An 11505-nucleotide genomic window follows, 5' to 3' on the forward strand; every position below is an offset into this window, starting at 1 on the left:
CCTGAATACTAACAGTTTTCAACACACCCCCCAACAGATCAGGCTCCAGGAACACTGGCATTAGAGCATCCAGCTCAGCAGCCTGCATCTCACTCTATGGTGGAGTGCATGCCCGTAACCAGCTATGAGGTCACCGAGGTCCGGACCTTGGTCATTTTTTTAGAGCTAACCATAACATTTGAAGCTAAATACAACTGGATAAAAAAAATCAGTGGTTGAGGACAACTTCTCCGAGACAAGTGCATGCTTAATTCAGTTTAGAATTGTTATTTAGTGTCCGCTGTGTGTGAGAGTTGTGAGAGAGGGCGCGAGTGCAACCCCTTGCATCATCAGCACTTTCACTGACAGCAGCAATTGGAATTTACGCACGTTGGCAGGTTGGTGGCTTGTGTGTGAACTGGCAGCATACCATTTGGTAAGACAAAGCAATTATTGTTATGCCAAGTAATGTTCAAAACAGTAACCTGGTACAGTATCTGGAGTAAAGGCAATTGTAACAAACATGTTAAATATGCGTACTCTGACCTCACTATTTTTCAAACCCTGGCTACGGCCATGGTGGAGTGATGTCATCAGTGAAAGAAAGCATCAGTCTGGGCTCCAAAGTTAGGCCTGTGGGGAAACACAGCGCCCCCTACAGCATCTCACTGAACACTGCTCTGCACTATAGAGGCCAATGCAGTGAGCTGTAAATCAGTCAGGCTAAAATGTAGGAAAGATAACTGAAAATTCAACTACGTTAAACACAGTATATTCCATTCAAGGGAAACTAACTAATGGTTCCCTCCTAAAAATAAACCCAGGGCAAGTGTTTGCTTGGATATGTTCATCACTTCACCATTAAAGGGTGAACCCTTAGCTGCTCCACTCACACATTTTGGAATGACCCCAGGTACCCTGGAAATAAAGCCATGAAGTGGTGCTTGCGTGTGTTAGAATCTGCGTTAATCGCAAAGCTCTGGATGGATAAATCTTTGCTGTACCTGCGGTCATGTCTGTGAGAGACTCGCTTCCAGCTGTGGAGACAGTGAAAGACAGACTCTCAGTCTCCATGTGGGATCTCCAGGGACGGAGATAAAAGACTCCGGCGCCGCTACAAACGCGAGATTTTCCTGGAAACGGCTCTGCTGTCCATCTGCTCATGATGCACACGCTGACTCCCTCACACACACACACTCACACACACTCACACACACTCCCTCGCACACACATGCACTCACACACACTCACACACACACACACACACACACACTTCACACTCACATGTTCCACAGTGCACCCCGCTTTCACACTCACATGTTCCACAGTGCACCCTGCTTTCACACTCACATGTTCCACAGTGCACCCCGCTTTCACACTCACATGTTCCACAGTGCACCCCGCTTTCACACTCACATGTTCCACAGTGCACCCTGCTTTCACACTCACATGTTCCACAGTGTACCCCAATCCCAGTTGCCTCCCTGAAGCTATGCTGTGGTCATCGGTCACCCCTGGAGACAGCAGAACCTACAGAACCAGAGAGTGACACATTCAACCAGGAGGTGGAGAGAGAAAGGACTGAGAGGGAGGTGTGGAGAAAGAGAGAGAAATACAGAGAGAGAACGTGTATTTAATGGAGGGATACTGTCAGAACTGGGCCCTGCTGGAAAATATGAATAAAACATGCATATAATGTCAGAGAAACAAATGCCGCTTTACCCCCGAACTCCCAAGCATCGCACATCCTACGCCTTCTTAACATCAGCTCAATAGGGAGCTTTAGATTTGGAAATAAACCGGAAGAGAAAGGTTTTTTTTAATTAAACAACCTATAAAAATATGATCTGCATAAAGATGTGCAAACTGAGTAACTCGTGGTTACAGTACAAGCTGAGCTCTTCAGCACGGGATTAACCCTCGCCATGCCATCGGCCGACGGTGATGGGGTGCCATCGGCCGACGGTGACGGGGGGGTCACAGCAGCAGAATAAATTGCCTTTCCTCGGTTGGGTGTCCTCGTCTCACCTCTCTCAGGCACCCTGTGAGTTTCCCGGATGACATCAGTGCAGTAACGCCTGAAATGAGCGCCACTCCCCTCAGGGTTTGATAAAGAGGCAAAAACTATATTTATTAAAAAAATGTGCAGGCCAGTCACTCAGCCTGCCTGCTCCACCCTTGCAGCTCACAAAAGGACACAAAGCACCTGCCACGCTGTCTGCCGTTAAAGGGGACACAACATAGTATTACATTACACGATTGGCGTTTAGCTTACGCGCTTATCCAGAACGACTTACATGAGTTTTTTTTACAATGTTATCCATTTATACAGGCAATTGTGGGTTGCGTACATTGCCCAAGGGTACAGCAGCAGTGCCCCAGTGGGGAACTGAACCTGCAGCCTTTCAGTTAGCGCTGCTCATTAACCACCATGCTACACTGCTGGCACACACACAGCAGACCGTCCAAGCACAGAGAAAAGCCTTAAAGGAAGGAAACACTGGCAGACAGGACAGGCTGTGCACCTCTGTCATTCTCAGGAGGGTGGAAACAGAGCTTCTCTTTCTGGCCAAATGTGAGAGCTACAGGGATACAGAGGCATATCAGTGCCCCCAGATTACAGAGATCTGCCGGGAATTTGAGACTGAGAGGCTGCCACTCCTTTTGGGAGGGAAAAGAGAACATGTGGAATTTTCAGAAGAGTATTTTGCCACAATATGACAGACAGTAAGTGACACAGACACAAAATAAAGACATGTTTTATTTACGTTCTGTGGTTATTTTATTGTTAATTCATGTGTTATTTCTGGGCATGCTTTGGGAACAAAACTATAGCCCTGTCATGGCAATACAGTCAGCTCAGTCTCATTGAAGAGGATGCACACGCAGCTCACAGGTCACAAGGTGACTGAAACCCCCCCCCCCCCCAGACACCCCCCCAGAGCGGCGGTGCATTGCTGCCACACTCCTCTCTCTGACTGGCACCGGCATCTCGGAGCTGTACGGCACAGTGGGGGGGGGGGGGGGGGGTTAGGGAGTTCCTGCTCTGCTCCCATTACTGAGTGCACCATTGTTCCCACAGAGACTCAGAACCCTATCACATCACCACTTTGACCCAGCCACTGGCTACTAGCCACACACACACACACATCCCATAATTTATACACATAATATAAAATAAAGTATATGTAATATGTCTTATCACAGTTTATATTTATAATATACGTCATAAATGAGCTGTGAAGGCTGTAAGAGTTAATGATTTGATATGAAAGACTGTAATGTTTTACCACTCCCTTCATTCTCCCCTCTGCCTCTCAGCGCAGCCACGCCCTGTGCCTCTCCATGCTGAATCCCATTAAAATCCAGCTTTCTCACACTAACAGAACAGCAGCGCTGCACTGACTGTCCCTTAATGAGGTCACAGCGGAGAGGCTTCCCTCCCCCTGGAGCTCAGCCCGTCCTGGCTCTCTCTCCCTGCGACCCCCACCCCCCCACATCCCCCAGCCCCCACCTGCTCCCGTGGGGTGCAGGTTTAACTGCTCCGTCTGCGCAGTGAGGCCTGCCATGGACGTGGTTTAACTGCTCCGTCTGCGCAGTGAGGCCTGCCATGGACATGATTTAACTGCTCTCTGTCTGCGCAGTGTGGCCTGCCATGGACGTGGTTTAACTGCTCCGTCTGCGCAGTGAGGCCTGCCATGGACGTGGTTTAACTGCTCCGTCTGCGCAGTGAGGCCTGCCATGGACGTGGTTTAACTGCTCCGTCTGCGCAGTGAGGCCTGCCATGGACATGATTTAACTGCTCTCTGTCTGCGCAGTGTGGCCTGCCATGGACATGATTTAACTGCTCTCTGTCTGCGCAGTGTGGCCTGCCATGGACGTGGTTTAACTGCTCCGTCTGCGCAGTGAGGCCTGCCATGGACGTGGTTTAACTGCTCCGTCTGCGCAGTGAGGCCTGTCACATGACACAGGAGTTCAGCTGAAATCCTCCAGGGGCCTGCCTCTGTGCTCAGGTCCAGCAGGAGGCCAGTTTCCTTCCCACAGTGCAACACAGATTAGCATGACTGATGAAACTCTTATTGGAAATGAAAGGTATCCCCAGAAAAATGTTAATGGGCACAAAGCTGTCCAAGCAAATCCTGCCGGTGCAAGGATGGTCACAGCACCCCTGTAATTTCTCATTTCTCTTCAGTTTTTTTCATTAAATAAAACTGTCCCGCTGCAGTGGTGTCTCCCGTTGTCTCTCCGTGTGATTGTATCTGGCATGTTATTTATGTCCTGACGCGCCGCCACTCACGCCATCGTCAGGACTTACAGCAGACCTTTCCCCAAGCCCCGCCCCTGAGTAGCGCTCGTCCAATCCTATCCTAGCAACGGTAACTACCCGCCATTTTTCAGACAAATAGTGCAAGAACAGGTGTAAGTCGTCGCTATCTAGGAAGCAGGTAAACCAGATAAAATACCTGGGACACCTGACAACAGTCACTCCAGGTGTCCAGAGAGGTTGGATGGATCATTTTGGGCCCATTTCAAAGCTAATTCGGAGAAATGTATTGTTTGGATTAAGTTTTGCTGCAGACCGCATTCGCAGTTTAAAGGCCTTTGCGCACGGAATATTTGTATCCGAAACCATTCACTCCGATACGTTTCCCTGTTGAGGAAAAAACTCCTCACACGGAACACAAAAATGAGTCTATGAGCAGTGATGACGATTTTACCATCATGTTGCCTTCAAGCAATAAAAACTCGATACTGGGTCACTCCATGTTTAAAAAGACGTAAGAGTCCGGGGAATTTCATCAGTTTGTTCAACATCTGAAACTGTACTGCAATCAGTTCAAGACCAACTCCAGGAAGTGTGTGAGAAGCACCTTTACAACCTCACATACAAAACAGAGGGCCAACTGCCGGTTTCTCATCGATCTAGAACAGCGTTCGCAGCGTGTTTGCGGTGAGTTAACAAGTCTATGTAAATTATTCCTAATGATTAAATTAGGTGAAGTGAAAGATGAGACCCACAGACGCCATTTGCAGCCCACCACCTGTAGTGAAATCTTACGTATGCGTCCTTATCCACTGTGTCCGCTATCTAGCTTCATATTCGGGATGGGTTTTAAACGTTCAGCTGATAGTCAGCTAATGTCATCTGAAAATGCAAGCATTCGCTAATTGCTTACATTCGCTTTCTGTCGCCGGTAGATTTAACCAAACCTAAATAACGGAAGATATTTACGTTTTGCTCCAAGTAAATTAGACACTGTTGTAAATAATACTTCCCTTGTTTTTGTATTCATCTGCAATGATGTGGAAGTTGGCAATATCAGTTTGCAGCTTTACGTTTGGTAGGTACTTTCTGTATTGATAACATTAACATTACCCTTTAACTTATCATTAACAAACATTACCAAACAGTAACTTAGTTGCAAATGTCCTGGCATAAACTTTATGTACTGCTGACTCGGCGTGTTGTCATTATAGTACTCTCATTGGACTCTGGCGGATTTAGGCTCTCGCCGATCATATGCCTGTTTTGGATTTGAGAGAGAAACGGCACAGGCAGCCGGTGGGGTCGTGCTGCTTTTGATATGCATTATTGGGTTGCTGGATATTGTTTTTGATATCTGACACGCTGTTTTCAGGCCATTTGTGGGGCAGGAAGTTTCTGTTGCTGTGTGTGTGTGTGTGTGTGTGTGTGTGTGTGTACAGCTGTAATTATGTTTGGCTTGGCTCTAGTTGTCCAGAGTGCATATAATCCACAGATTAGTAGGTACCCCAATTACGGTAAAACAGCCCTGTAGTCCCGGCAATCAAAATTCTCTAGCACCAATACTGTACACTAAATACACACACACACACGTGCACACACACACATGTGCATACACACACACAGCTTTGAAGGGGTAGTTGGGTCTCAGGCCCCATCTACATTCAGAACCCTGAGCCACACCCATCCTCATGCACAGCCCAGAGGGGTGTAGGGTTGAGTCCTGCACAGGAAGGAGTCATTGGGTTCCTCACATTCCGAATTAGTGGGATTGATCATGGAATAAATGTGCGTAAACACTGTGAAAGCACTGGATTCCAGCACCATTCTGCTGCTCCACACAACCTCTTACTGCCTCCACCAATGAGGGCTGCCATTGCGGATTCACTGCTGCCGGGCTGCTATTGGCTGGCCAGGACAGAGGGGTGTGACACAGGGTGCCCATTAGATCCCGCCCCCTGTTTCAGTTGCCAAGCAGTGAGAAGAAGAGCACTCGGTGAGAGAGGGATTAAACAGGGATCAAGGAATTAGAGCGTGTTTCTGTTTCAGCAAAATGCTACAAAAGGTCAGTTACACATTACATATTAATGTACACAGCACAGACCATAGACCACAGATGGAGCGTCTAACGTCTTACACGAGACTCAGTCCCCCAGGGAAACGCAGCCTCACCACTCAGAGCTGGCAGGGTAGAGGCTCAGAGACACAAACATGTAGCTAATAGACTGCAGGTTTCGGTCCCGGCTGGCACCACTTTTTCATATTTGAGTACCAGTCATGCACGTCACAACAATCACTAATGAAATCATAATGCTGAGAGCTCTGTGACATCACAATGAGCAGGTCCAGGGCTCCACCCTCCATTCAGAAGAGTCCAGAATTAGTGAAAAAGCGTACAAACGGAAGCAAAATATTTCAGGAACTGCAGTGTGTGTGAGTGTGTGTGTGAGTGTGTGTGTGAGTGTGTGTGTGAGTGTGTGTGTGAGTGTGTGTGTGAGTGTGTGTGTGAGTGTGTGTGTGAGTGTGTGTGTGAGTGTGTGTGTGAGTGTGTGTGTGAGTGTGAGTGTGTGTGAGTGTGTGTGAGTGTGTGTGAGTGTGTGTGAGTGTGTGTGAGTGTGTGTGAGTGTGTGTGAGTGTGTGTGTGTGAGTGTGTGTGTGTGTATGTGTGTGTGTGTGTGTGAGTGTGTGTGTGAGTGTGTGTGAGTGTGGGTGTGTGTCTGTGTGCATGTGCACACATAGCACTGTGATGGTCCTAACCTGAGCCCTGTTTCTGCAAAAACTGTCAACAAATAGCCAGAGTATGTTTATGCTTTCTTTTTGCCCGAGTGTACAGCTCTTTGGGGGGGTGGAGGAAGAGGGGGATTTAGCCCAATCCTCTCAGACCTCTCTCACCCAAACCCCCTCCTCTGGACATATATAGGTCACTCCACTGAAGCTCTTCATCGTAAGAGGATTACAGCGTTTGGGTCAGAACGAGGCTTCAGTCTCATGCCACAGACATACTAATAATAACAATAACAACAATAATCATCATAATCATCATCATCATAAGAACACAAGGAACTTTAATGACAAGAACAGACTACTCCAGCCAACACACTGCTGCCCTGACCACTGCTCCACACTGCTGCTCCACACTGCTGCCCGGACCACTGCTCTACACTGCTGCCCTGACCACTGCCCCGCGCTGCTGCCCTGACCACTGCTCCACACTGCTGCTCCACACTGCTGCCCGGACCACTGCTCTACACTGCTGCCCTGACCACTGCCCCGCGCTGCTGCCCTGACCACTGCTCCACACTGCTGCCCGGACCACTGCCCCGCGCTGCTGCCCTGACCACTGCCCCGCGCTGCTGCCCTGACCACTGCTCCACACTGCTGCCCTGACCACTGCTCCACACTGCTGCCCTGACCACTGCTCTACACTGCTGCCCTGACCACTGCTCCACGCTGCTGCCCTGACCGCTGCTCCACGCTGCTGCCCTGACCACTGCTCCACACTGCTGCCCTGACCACTGCTCCACGCTGCTGCCCTGACCACTGCTCCACACTGCTGCCCTGACCACTGCTCCACGCTGCTGCCCTTAACCTTGAGCAGTGATTCAAAAGGTTGCTCTACAAGCCTGTATGACATCATAATCCATCATATCACATGACTGAGCTGTGCTTTGTACTGAGGATATTTTTTTATCATGGTTCATCAATAGAGAGGGAGAGACGGAGAGATGGGGGGGGGGGGGGTGGGAGGCAGAGAGGAAGGTTGAGAGAAAGCAAGAAAGGGAAGGAGAGAAGTGAGGAAAAGAATGCAGCAGAGAGGGAGGAGGAGGGGGCAGGGGAAGACAGTGCTGTCTGCACCCCGGACAGATAGTAATGTGTCTTTTTCTCCTGTCTCTAGCCCACTTTCTATAGCAGGGTGTCTGCCAGAGTAACAAAGCCTTCTGGGTAATCGTCTCACTTCAGAAACATTTAAATGTAGCTTTTCAAACACTTCGCAGTGCATCTAGTCTTTGTGGTGCCTAAGGAGCTCCAGCGTGAGACAGAGGTACAGTGAAACAGAACCTCAGCTGGGTCTTTTCTCCCTCGTGGGGATGTTCAGTGCTGAAAACCAGCTGAAGCTTGAGAGAGGTTTTTCAGCAGTGGGAAGCACTCAGTTTAGAATAAGTTATGTAATATGGAGTATTTACAGGTGGGATAATTACAGCTGAATGCTGTGTACAGTATAATTACTGCAGACACACACAGTGAACGATGGCTCCACACCTCCTGGGACCTACACTAAATGATGTTGCCATTAACAGACAGATATTCAAAATGATCATTAATCGACCAACCTAGCTCAGGTTGTTACCTCAGGTGCAGTTCAGATTACTCTAAATTTGCAAAAGCTGTGGGAGAACCACCGAGCTGACTGCTCGCAACAGCGGAGTGAAGTCTTCAGTCATTTCGACTCCTGTCAGTTCCTAAAATCAACCCCATGAAAAAAAGACCCGGGACCAAGTAGAGCCCTCTACTCTGTGGAGTGTAGCTCTTAAAAATAGCGAATTCTTTTTGAAGCCGAGGTGCACACAGTCCCAACAGAAAGAAAACGGACTAAAGAAACGAAGCGAAACGCACGTGCAGTACCCTGACAGCCCCCCCCCCCCCCCCCCCCCCCCTGCGCGAGCCTACTGTCAGATCCGTAGGCTTTTGTTGTTACAGATAAGTTACACGTATCGAACTAAAAGTTCTTATTTTTTACATACATGTTTACGGCTCAGCTGCTAATTTACAGAGAGATATAATTCAGTTTACGTTTGAAAAGAAAGGTCACCTACGGCCAGGTAATCTGCCATCTGTAATACACGCGCACCAGGACCGAATGTTCTGGATTCACTGGTTAGATGGCTTGCTGATCAGACTGTGTTTCTGAGCAAAAGCGACTTTACCTGCCTGTCACGCTAGCTATATCTACCTGTCCACCTTAGTGCCGTTTGTAAGAACTCCTCACAGGGACAGCGAGTTGCGCAACTAACACCCCTCCAGCTACGCTTGGCTGGCAGTCGGCAAAGGCACGCTGAGAACCCCTTCTTTAATCTCGTTCGCACGAACTGCACCCATTTAATTAAGAGTCGCGTTACACCCCATGACATCGTAGGCTTCTTGGTAGATGTCGTTTTTAATTTTTCACCTAGTTGCACTGCTGGTTAATTCATTTATGCAATTAACTAACGTTGCTCCTGCATCCAAGCTAGGAACAGCTAACGGCACCGGGTAGCCTGCGATGTCCTTTCACCGGATAAGCACAAACGCGCTGTGGCACAGGCTTGCGGGATAACAATGGGCGTCTGTTGATACGGTGTCTCCGCCACAGAGACGCGTATTACAATGCGGTCTGGCACTGCGTGGAACGCGGGCTGAGCGGCAGCGCGGCTGCGTTTGCGCTCCGTGTCCGCTCTCACGGGGGGGTGTCCCGGCAACGCGGGGAGCGCTATGCGCCCAGCATGACGGATTGTTGAGCAGTTACTATCATTATTAGAATACTACTTTGTTTATGTTACACATGCGGCCATTTTTGTTCACTCAGTCAAGCCGGTCAAGTTCCCTGCGTGCTGGTATCGGTACAGTTACAGTCGCTTCTTGGGAAAACATCCGATGCAAGAATGAGCGCGTCACGTGCAGCCCCACGCACATACCCAACGACATTAGACGAATCATTTCTTGACTAATCCGCGGAACAGTCAAGGAGCAGCTTTCTACCTGTTTTGTCCATTTAAAATAAAAGTCTCCCTTTTCGTTGCGGCTAGTTTGCTCGCATGACTTGAGGCTCGCTAGCAGACAGACATCTCTGTCCTGTGCTTGCTGAAATAATGGCTTACCTTAAATCCACTGCGGATAGTACGCCTTTACTGTCCCGGCTAGAAATTCAAACCCCCTCCGCGGCCGTGGTCCCGCTGCGAACTATCTGCGCACACACTACGCCAATCAAGCCGTCAGGCCTCGCCTCCTTGATGACGTGAGTGAGTAAGGACCAATGGGAGTCGCGCAAGGATCCCACTGTATTTTAAATGGGCGGGGCAGACGGGGAGGGTGGGGGGGGGGGGGTCCACCAGTGATACGAGGTCACTGATGCCAACAATTTACATCATAAAAAACGGAAAAATGAAATGGAAAATGATCGGACGGGGACCTGATTCTGATTGCTAGAAAATCACGAGGCTTATTGGCTTGTATGCCCACACGCTCTACGGCTGTGCTTTTAAAGGAAAATCATTTAGCGACCCTGTTTGTAGAAAACGGGACAACCTCTGCTGTAATATTGCTACATAGCAATCTAGCACGCAAATCTTCGTCCTGTATCGTCTGTATGTTGGAAATAGCTAGCTAGATATTTAGACAGACAGACAGACAGACAGACAGATAGATAGATAGATTTTATATAATTAGGTTGTAGCCCTCATCGTTTGTGATGGAGTCATTGCGTTCAGCGTTATGGCTACGCGGCCAGTGCGACGGTTACGTTCCGAACGCCAGCCTCGGTAACGGGTGGCACTGCAACCATGTGTCCCGCCGGGCACTGCCGCTCCCTGCTGGAGTTCGCGGGACACACGAAGTCAATCTACAGACTGCTGACGGTCCAGCTGACGACCTCAACGCGGGTCGGCTTTTACACTGTGTCCTGAGGCCAGAACATGCTTTTAGTCTTTAGTCTCTTTGTGTGGTGAATAGTTTATTCATTTATAAATTCTTCCTCTTTATTCTCTGGTATTGATAGTGGAGGTGGTTCACTGCCCAGAACAAACTCTACTTTCTTTTTTCAGTTCCTTTTGTTGTATAACCTTGGACACAGGAGAAGCAAAGGCTGTTACGGAGAAGCAGGTGAAAGACACCGTCCTGTCCCACCCGCCACGCCTCTCACCGCCGCCTGGGCGTAGCGGACGCGGTGTTCTCTTCCCGTTTCAAACCCACACAAAGCCTCAAGCCGTTTACATTTTCGTCACTAGAGGCCTTTAAAAGTTTTTAAGCTCCGTCACTAACACGCCCCGCACCTGGGGTGCGGAATTCCTCTCTGTATATGGAGACACAGAGGCGCATATCCACAAGGGGGCAGTATTGCCCCATTAATGACGTACAGTCGGGAGTTCAGCAATACCCCACGGGAATGAGTATTTTATCGTAGTTTGCCACTTCAGTTGTGGATAGCCTACTTCAGCCGTTTTCGTTACCAGTGAACATAAAATCATAACTGACTATTAGCACGAGGTCTATCGGCATTAATTCAAAAC

General features: G+C 49.0%; 1 protein-coding gene across 2 annotated transcripts in view; it reads right to left on the bottom strand.

Annotated features, from left to right (window-relative positions):
• The window catches only part of mpp6b (membrane protein, palmitoylated 6b (MAGUK p55 subfamily member 6)), a 26384-nt gene extending 16203 nt beyond the window's left edge, over nucleotides 1-10181 (bottom strand). Inside the window, exons 1-2 of one of the 2 annotated variants that reach the window (XM_036555522.1) lie at nucleotides 10099-10181; nucleotides 1429-1509 (exon numbers count right to left, since the gene is read on the bottom strand). The gene's annotated coding sequence lies outside the window, so the exon portion shown is untranslated. The remainder of the gene's footprint in view (nucleotides 1-1428; nucleotides 1510-10098) is intronic. The other variant, XM_036555523.1, reaches the window with a different exon arrangement.
• Nucleotides 10182-11505: the final 1324 nt, after the last annotated feature.

The sequence above is a fragment of the Megalops cyprinoides genome, chromosome 21, assembly GCF_013368585.1.
Source record: "Megalops cyprinoides isolate fMegCyp1 chromosome 21, fMegCyp1.pri, whole genome shotgun sequence".
NCBI lineage: Eukaryota > Metazoa > Chordata > Actinopteri > Elopiformes > Megalopidae > Megalops > Megalops cyprinoides.